Source organism: Schistocerca gregaria, chromosome 6 (genome assembly GCF_023897955.1).
Source record: "Schistocerca gregaria isolate iqSchGreg1 chromosome 6, iqSchGreg1.2, whole genome shotgun sequence".
NCBI classification, from domain to species: Eukaryota; Metazoa; Arthropoda; class Insecta; order Orthoptera; family Acrididae; genus Schistocerca; species Schistocerca gregaria.
The window spans coordinates 245,986,552-245,996,334 of NC_064925.1; positions in this window are offsets into that span (position 1 = coordinate 245,986,552).

Here is a 9,783-nt window from a genome sequence, read left to right on the forward strand (position 1 = left end):
TTTTCCCACGTGGAATGTTTCCCTCTATTATATATAGCGCCAGCAGACAGGTACAATGAACAAAACACACAAACACACACACACACAGAATTACTAGCTTTCGCAACCGATGGATGCTTCTTCAGGAAGGAGAGGGAAAGATGAACACACACACACACACACATATCCATCCGCACATACACAGACACTCCCGCTTGGTAAGTCTTGGAATCTTTGTTTTTAATATATTTTTCCCATGTGGAAGTTTCTCTCTCTCTCACACGAATATGTGTGTGTATGTTTGTTCATCTGATGAAGGACTTTAGTTGAAACTGGATTTCCCAACTGTCTTCTTTTAAATGTGTATGTCTGCTACTCAGTGCTGACATTGTTATTATCAGATATTTTCTTTAGACTCTTTGCAGTTAGACGGTGGCACCACGGAGCTGGGTTCAGAGGATGTGTGGTAAAGAAAAACAACAGTCCCAATTTCTTCTGAAAACGAGTTTGTAAATCATGACAAATAATTAGTAGCATTAACTTCAAAGCATAAATGTGTGATAGCTTTTTCACTATCCTGCTGTGAGCAGTACGCATAATTTTCCAAAAACTGGAAGTATGGCTACTCTCTCTCTCTCTCTCTGTTACACACACACAGAAGGGGGGAGGGGGGAAGAGAGAGAGAGAGAGAGAGAGAGAGAGAGAGAGAGAGAGAGAGAGAGAGAGATCACCATCACCTTTATGACACTGTGACAAATGACAGACACGCACATAAAAAGCAAAGTTTAAGTGTACTGAGGCACAAATGCATTTGTAATGTTGCATTGAGGCTGGTGTGAGTAATGGGAAGGAGCCAAGGGAAAATAAGTAGGTCTAGTGGTTAGAAGTGCTTGGATTGTGGTTGAAGTGCGGACATGGAAAGGACCCTGTGATGTAGTGCAAATGAAAAGAGCTTTGGAAGCTAGCCTTGTTGTGCTTAGCGGTGTGCACTGAAACTGGGTGGATGAGACAATGGCTACACTGTAGCTCTGCTGACACTAAAATCATTATGTAATTCCTTGCTGTTGTTTTCCAACATGGCGACCAAATTAGTCACGGGGTGATATGGCTCTGCATGTGGACACAGTTTCTCTATGTTAAAATTTGTTTTGACTATCTAGCTGTAACCAAATTTTATACAACCAAATGTTATACGTGCTGCAGTCTCAATCATCCGACCAAAGTCCGCAATGAGACTAATAAAGTGTGCAAAAAGTGTACAGCTCACAGGCATAAAAAAGAATGTAAAAACGAAGAAGTCAGTGCAGGCTGCAACCCCTTCAAGAAAAGAAATAGGCAAGGCTCTAATAAAGGCAGTGTACCAGGCTGCCCAACATACCAATTTCTGAATAAGCTGTTGGAAAGGATTTAGTTTGACAAAAATAAGAAATTGACAAATACAATAGTAAAATGAGAGGTAGACAATTATTACATCACTCCACATGTAATACTGAAACAAGATATTTGGAGGACATAGGAAACAAAAGAGACTCACAGCACAGGTACAAATAACCCTCAATGACAGTGAAGGCAAGTGAGCTTCACAACACAGGTGCATATCACCATAAATGAGGGTGAAGGAAGGTGGGCTGACATAATGAGAATTAACATAATACAGACATTTTCAATCCACTCAATGATATAAAGGTAATCAAAAAGTTTCCATCTTAAGGCCATATAATCCAGAATTAGTATGCCAATCAGGCAAAATCACCATGAGCATTAAGGCAACCATCCCACTGATGCACTAGACTGAAGATACTTGTTTGGTAAAACACCATGTCCTGCTGCGTGAAGATGACCAAAACTGCCTGCTGCACATTCATGTCTAACATGAATTGTTGACACTTGAAGGTCTTTTATAAGGAACAAAGTAGTGATAATTGCATAGGGAGAGATCAGGACTGTAGGGTTGGTGCTCAAGTGTCTCCCACTTCTGTGTTGTCTGTACGGGATGAATTTGTCCTCTCTGATTGGCTGGTGTCTTGTGTCAAATCATGGCCAGCATGGAACTTGGTGCACTGTCCCCCAATGGTGATTTTTGATAGATGTGCTGCCCCATACACAATCTTCATTCTCTTCAGGATGTCCTTCAGCAGCCAAGAAAAGGATAACAGCAGTCAAATGGAAATGTTATGATCTCCCCTTAGATGACAATGGCAATCTCAATTAATTATGGGGTGGCAAGGCAACTGAATCGGGAACTCTTGCAGTGAGCCACCATTCAGACAAATCAGCTGCTATGGATTAAAGAAGAATAAGAAGAGATACTAAATACAAACTCAGGAGAAATGCATCACAGCACACACATAAACAGAAACAAAGTTACACTACAAATAAACATTGAGGACAGAAACAAGTATTCCAACACACAGAGCTGTACAACAGTTACAGACCTACATCAAACTGAAAACACTCAAGTGTGGAAACTGCTGAAATTAACAATAAAAAGCAGATTACAAACTGCCCAGAAGACATCATATGGTGCTAATTGTGGGCAACTGCAGGATGATGACTCATCAGACAATGACACACAATATATTTACACAGTCACAAATTATACTGCAGCAAGACTTGCTGTTGCTGCTTACACAAAGGAGAATCAAAGTCAGAACACCCCATATGACAACACAAAGTGTCGGGGTTAGATTAAGCTAGTAAGCTCTGTCTCAGTTGCATTTTCAGATGTGGAGACATAAGTGAATACTACAAACCCAAGTGATGTAAGTGTAAGTGATATCTCCACAACATCTAACTCCCACCACACATGAACCATCAATCAAGAATAACTGCAAGGAGAGAAACACTGCCTCACCACTGGATGTTGCTGTGTCAGGCTCTGCATCACTGACATTGTTGTGGCTGGCAGAAGAGCCAACACCGTGTTACTAGAGGAGGCCGAAAAGCACACGTTTTAGCTCAGGCAGGCTGGCGTGAGGTCTAGAACAGGACAAGGAAATTAGACTTCAGAAAAACGGATGTAGCTAGTGGAATACTTAACTTTAATCCATTAATGATTAATGTCGCTCGTGACAGTACATGATTCATAATATCAATAGTAAGTGATAATGGCACCTTGCTAGGTCGTAGCAAATAACGTAGCTGAAGGCTATGCTAACTATCGTCACAGCAAATGAGAGCGTATTTTGTCAGTGAACCATCGCTAGCAAAGTTGGCTGTACGACTGGGCGACTGCTAGGAAGTCTCTCTAGACCTGCCGTGTGGCGGCGCTCGGTCTGCAATCACTGATAGTAGCGACATGCGGGTCCGACGTATACTACCGGACCGCGGCCGATTTAAAGGCTACCACCTAGCAAGTGTGGTGTCTGGCGGTGACACCACAGACATCAAATGATGCAGAGAGGCTGCCACAATCAGTGAGCTGTTACAGGACTGCTTCTAATTCTGAAGAAACAAACAGCATGGAGAAATTGACTCCCATCATCAATGGTGACCAACACAGAATCACTATCTATCTGTCACCATCTAAACTATGAGACTATACTCAAAGACATTAGACTAAATAGATTTGAAAACAAAGATTTTGTTCAAACTGCACAGTGGCTAGTTACATCACTAATACACCCACTAGAGAATAATACCTGTTATCCAATGATGCAAGAGACTGATTGTATGATTTTAAGATCAGAAAGCCTACCAACTGATCCTAGAGAACTTCATGATATTCTAATTAAAGTGTGAGCGAGAAGATCTGAAACATTGAACCTTGACCAAATCTAGAAGAACTTACTAAGAAGATGTGCTGGGACACACTTCGATCACACTAAGTCCACACTGCAGTCTTACAGTTTCATTGAATGGCAGTCATTAAGATATTGTGACTTAATGCCATGAAGATCGACTTTGTATGCAGCAAATAGGCAGAGTGGTGGAAGAGCTTAGTGCAGACTTGATGTCTCTAAGAACCTTAGACAAGGGAGGCAAAACTAACATTCCTCTCCCCTACTTCTGCCCCCCCCCCTCCTCCATGTCATAGTGATCTGTGGAGGTAACCAAAGCATGGTAGCTATCTATCATGGCAGTAAATACAGAAATAAATGTGACAGCAATTGTACAACTGTCCATTAGACATGTTCCGACAGTAAAAATTGGTGCCAAACCAAGACCTGGGTGACAGCAACATTTTATGCCCAGCACTGCTGTAAAAGGGACCGTTACACTTAACAAATACAAGACATGGCAGTTTATGCAGCTGACAGACCATTAATTATCTACATCTACATCTACATGACTACTCTGCAATTCACATTTAAGTGCTTGGCAGAGGGTTCATCGAACCACAATCATACTATCTCTCTACTATTCCACTCCCGAACAGCGAGCGGGAAAAACGAACACCTAAACCTTTCTTTTCAAGCTCTGATTTCTCTTATTTTATTTTGATGATCATTCCTACCTACGTAGGTTGGGCTCAACAAAATATTTTCGCATTCGGAAGAGAAAGTTGGTGACTGAAATTTCGTAAAAAGGTCTCGCCGCGACGAAAAAGTCTATGCTGTAATGACTTCCATCCCAACTCGTGTATCATATCTGCCACACTCTCTCCCCTATAACGCGATAATACAAAACGAGCTGCTCTTTTTTGCACCCTTTCGATGTCCTCCGTCAATCCCACCTGGTAAGGATCCCACACCGCGCAGCAATATTCTAACAGAGGACGAACGAGTGTAGTGTAAGCTGTCTCTTTAGTGGACTTGTTGCATCTTCTAAGTGTCCTGCCAATGAAACGCAACCTTTGGCTTGCCTTCCCGACAATATTATCTATGTGGTCCTTCCAACTGAAGTTGTTCGTAATTTTAACACCCAGGTACTTAGTTGAATTGACAGCCTTGAGAATTGTACTATTTATCGAGTAATCGAATTCCAACGGATTTCTTTTGGAACTCATGTGGATCATCTCACACTTTTCGTTATTTAGCGTCAACTGCCACCTGCCACACCATACAGCAATCTTTTCTAAATCGCTTTGCAGCTGATACTGGTCTTCGGATGACCTTACTAGACGGTAAATTACAGCATCATCTGTGAACAGTCTAAGAGAAATGCTCAGATTGTCACCCAGGTCATTTATATAGATCAGGAACAGTAGAGGTCCCAGGACGCTTCCCTGGGGAACACCTGATATCACTTCAGTTTTACTCGATGATTTGCCGTCTATTACTACGAACTGCGACCTTCCCGACAGGAAATCACGAATCCAGTCGCACAACTGAGACGATACCCCATAGCTCCGCAGCTTGATTAGAAGTCGCTTGTGAGGAACGGTGTCAAAAGCTTTCCGGAAATCTAGAAATACGGAATCAACTTGAGATCCCCTGTCGATAGCGGCCATTACTTCGTGCGAATAAAGAGCTAGCTGCGTTGCACAAGAGCAATGTTTTCTGAAGCCATGCTGATTACGTGTCAATAGATCGTTCCCTTCGAGGTGATTCATAATGTTTGAATACAGTATATGCTCCAAAACCCTACTGCAAACCGACGTCAATGATATAGGTCTGTAGTTAAATGGATTACTCCTACTACCCTTCTTGAACACTGGTGCAACCTGCGCAATTTTCCAATCTGTAGGTACAGATCTATCGGTGAGCGAGCGGTTGTATATGAGTGCTAAGTAGGGAGCTATAGTATCAGCGTAATCTGAAAGGAACCTAATCGGTATACAATCTGGACCTGAAGACTTGCTCGTATCAAGTGATTTGAGTTGCTTCGCAACCCCTAAGGTATCTACTTCTAAGAAACTCATGCTAGCAGATGTTCGTGTTTCAAATTCTGGAATATTCCATTCGTCTTCCCTGGTGAAGGAATTTCGGAAAACTGCGTTCAATAACTCCGCTTTAGCAGCACAGTCGTCGATAACAGTACCATCGGCACTGCGCAGCGAAGGTATTGACTGCGTCTTGCCGCTTGTGTACTTTACATACGACCAGAATTTCTTCGGATTTTCTACCAAATTTCGAGACAATGTTTCGTTGTGGAACCTATTAAAGGCATCTCGCATCGAAGTACGTGCTAAATTTCGCGCGTCTGTAAATTTTAGCCCATCTCCGGGATTTCGCATTCTTCTGAACTTCGCATACTTTTTACGTTGCCTCTGCAACAGCGTTCGGACCTTTTTTGTGTACCACGGGGGATCCGTTCCATCTCTTACCAATTTATGAAGTATGAATATCTCAATTGCTGTTGCTACTATATCTTTGAATTTGAGCCACATCTCGTCTACATTCGCATAGTCAGTTCGGAAGGAATGGAAATTGTCTTTTAGGAAGGCTTTTAGTGGCACTTTATCCGCTTTTTTAAATAAAATTATTTTGCGTTTGTTTCTGATGGATTTGGAAGAAATGGTATTGAGCCTAGCTACAATGACCTTGTTATCACTAATCCCTGTATCAGTCATGATGCTCTCTATCAGCTCTGGATTGTTTGTGGCCAAGAGGTCAAGTGTGTTTTCGCAACCATTTACAATTCGCGTGGGTTCGTGGACTAACTGCTCGAAATAATTTTCGGAGAACGCATTTAGGACAATCTCGGAAGACGTTTTCTGCCTACCACCGGTTTTGAACAAGTATTTTTGCCAACATACCGAGGGTAGGTTGAAGTCCCCACCAACTATAACCGTATGAGTGGGGTATTTATTTGTTACGAGACTCAAACTTTCTCTGAACTGTTCCGCAACTGTATCATCGGAGTCTGGGGGTCAGTAGAAGGAGCCAATTATTAACTTAATTCGGCTGTTAAGTATAACCTCCACCCACACCAATTCGCACGGAGTATCTACTTCGACTTCACTACAAGATAAACCACTACTGACAGACACAAACACTCCACCACCAATTCTGCCTAATCTATCTTTCCTGAACACCGTCTGAGACTTCGTAAAAATTTCTGCAGAACTTATTTCAGGCTTTAGCCAGCTTTCTGTACCTATAACGATATCAGCTTCTGTGCTTGAAGCTCAGGGACTTTTCCAGCGCAACTACAACAATTTACAACTATAATTCCGACTGTTCCTTGATCCAAGCACGTCCTGTAATTGCCAAGCACCCTAAGACATTGCAGCCCATCCCGCACTTTCCCGAGGCCTTCTAACCTAAAAAACCGCCCAGTCCACGCCACACAGCCTCCGCTACCCGTGTAGCTGCCAGCTGAGTGTAGTGAACTCCTGACCTATTCAGCGGAACCCGAAACCCCACCACCCTATGGCGCAAGTCAAGGAATCTGCAGCCAATACGGTCGCAAAACCGTCTGAGCCTCTGATTCAGACCCTCCACCTGGCTCTGCACCAAAGGTCCGCAGTCGGTTCTGTCAACGATGCTGCAGATGGTGAGCTCTGCCTTCATCTCGTAAGCAAGACCAGCAGCCTTCACCAAATCAGATAGCCGCTGGAATCCAGAGAGAATTTCCTCAGATCCAAAGCGACACACGTCATTAGTGCCGACATGTGCCACCACCTGCAGCTGGCTGCACCCTGTGCTCTTCATGGCATCCGGAAGGACCCTTTCCACATCAGGAATGACTCCTCCCGGAATGCACACGGAGTGCACACTGGATTTCTTCCCCTCCTTAGCCGCCGTATCCCTAAGGGGCCCCATTACGCGCCTAACATTGGAGCTCCCAACTACCAGTAAGCCCACCCTCTGCGATTACCCGGACCTTGAAGGCTGAGAATGATCCTCTGAAACAGGGCAGGCAGCTGCATCTGGCTCAGCCAGAGACAGTGCCTGAAACCGGTTTGTCAGACGCACCGGGGAGGCTTTCTGATCAGCCTCCGGGGACGCCTTTCGCTGCCTACCATGCCTTGGAACGACCTCCCAATCAACCACAGGCGAGGGCTCAGCCCCACTGCGGGCAAAAATAAATAAGCACATGCTCCATGCTGTGACATGCACAACTGATGTAAGGTGACAAATAATAAGTGAAATGTTAAACAAAGCACATGCTCCACGCTGTGACATGCACAACTGATGTAAGGTGACAAATAATAAGTGAACTGTTAAACAAAGAGGTCAACCACCCACATGTCCCACATGTCTGGCCACACAAGTTACACTGATTTCGCAGTGGTAAGTGAGAGGGCCTTAAGATCGATAGTCAATTGAAAAGTTTTGGAAGAACTTACACAGAGTGACCAACCGTACTTACAGGGACTGTAATTAATAGACTTACAGGCTTTGACAATAAGAATAAGCTTCTTCTGAATAATGGCCAGTCAGCCACAGCAACCCCTCCCCTGTCCCCGGCCACACTCTTTGGCTTACGTGGATGGCTCCATGTTGTGTTTACTTGCTGGTGTGTCCTTGTTACATTGCATGCAATGTTTTTGATCACCCAATTTTTTTATTCACTAACATTCCACCCAAGGACAGTATGGTTTTAACTATGAGGGTTAGACCTTCCATATTTTATGCCACATTGTTAACTGTGTTTTAATGTCTATATGCACCTATGTGGCTGTAAGTGGCTGTAAGTGCCTTAATAAAATTAATTCAGAATGCAACTCTTGTGGAGTGCTTGCCAAAAAATGTGCTGATAGCCTGACCACAGAATTGTTTGAAATCAACAGATGATGCATGATGTTTGCACATCTTAGAGAATTGCAGATACTTTCAGTGCTATATAACAATCTCCTTGACTGTTTAAAGACAGAATAGCAGAGTGACTTGCTGTACATTGTAAGGTTGTGAAGAAAACCAGTAACAGATTCCTACAGTGCTCTGTCTGTAGGCCAATTTTTTGGAGTATTATCTTTGAACAAATACAACTGGTAGAGGAATGTGAACACTCCAGTGGAGTCATTGCTTGTGCAGATCATTTGTTCATGATAGTAGCAGCTGACTGAACAGCACACACAGATAAACAACTGGTGTAAAAGCAATAAATTCATAGCAGACAATGTAACAGCCTACATATTGCTGAAAGGCAAACTACAAAGGAACCCTAAGATCAAACTAGACAAGACTTTCATAACACACATCACAGCAACACAATACATTGTCATGTATACTAATAAATTGCTTAACTTCCATAACAACATACAGCTATTTCTGATAAGACCAAATGACTATTATGCAAACCAACCAGATGTTGTTGTTGTGGCCTCCAGTCCTGAGACTGGTTTGATACAGCTCTCCATGCTACTCTATCCTGTGCAAGCTTCATCTCCCAGTACCTACTGCAACTTACATCTTTCTGAATCTGTTTAGTGTATTCATCTCTTGGTCTCCCTCTACGACTTTTACCCTCCAGGCTGCCCTCCAATGCTAAATTTGTGATCCCTTTATACCTCGGAACATGTCCTACCAACCGATCCCTTCTTCTAGTCAAGTTGTGCCACAAACTCCTCCCCAATTCTATTCAATACCTCCTCGTTAGTTATGTGATCTACCTGTCTAATCTTCAGCATTCTTCTGTAGCAACACATTTCGAAAGCTTCTATTCTCTTCTTGTCCAAACTATTTATCGTCCATGTTTCACTTCCATACATGGCTACACGCCATACAAATACTTTCGGAAACGACTTCCTGACACTTAAATCTATACTCAATGTTAACAAATTTCTCTTCTTCAGAAACGCTTTCCTTGCCATTGCCAGTGTACATTTTATATCCTCTCTACTTTGACCATTATCAGTTATTTTGTTCCCCAAATAGCTAAACTCATTTACTACTTTAAGTGTCTCATTTCCTAATCTAATTCCCTCAGCATCACCCAACTTAATTCGACTACATTCCATTATCCTTGTTTTGC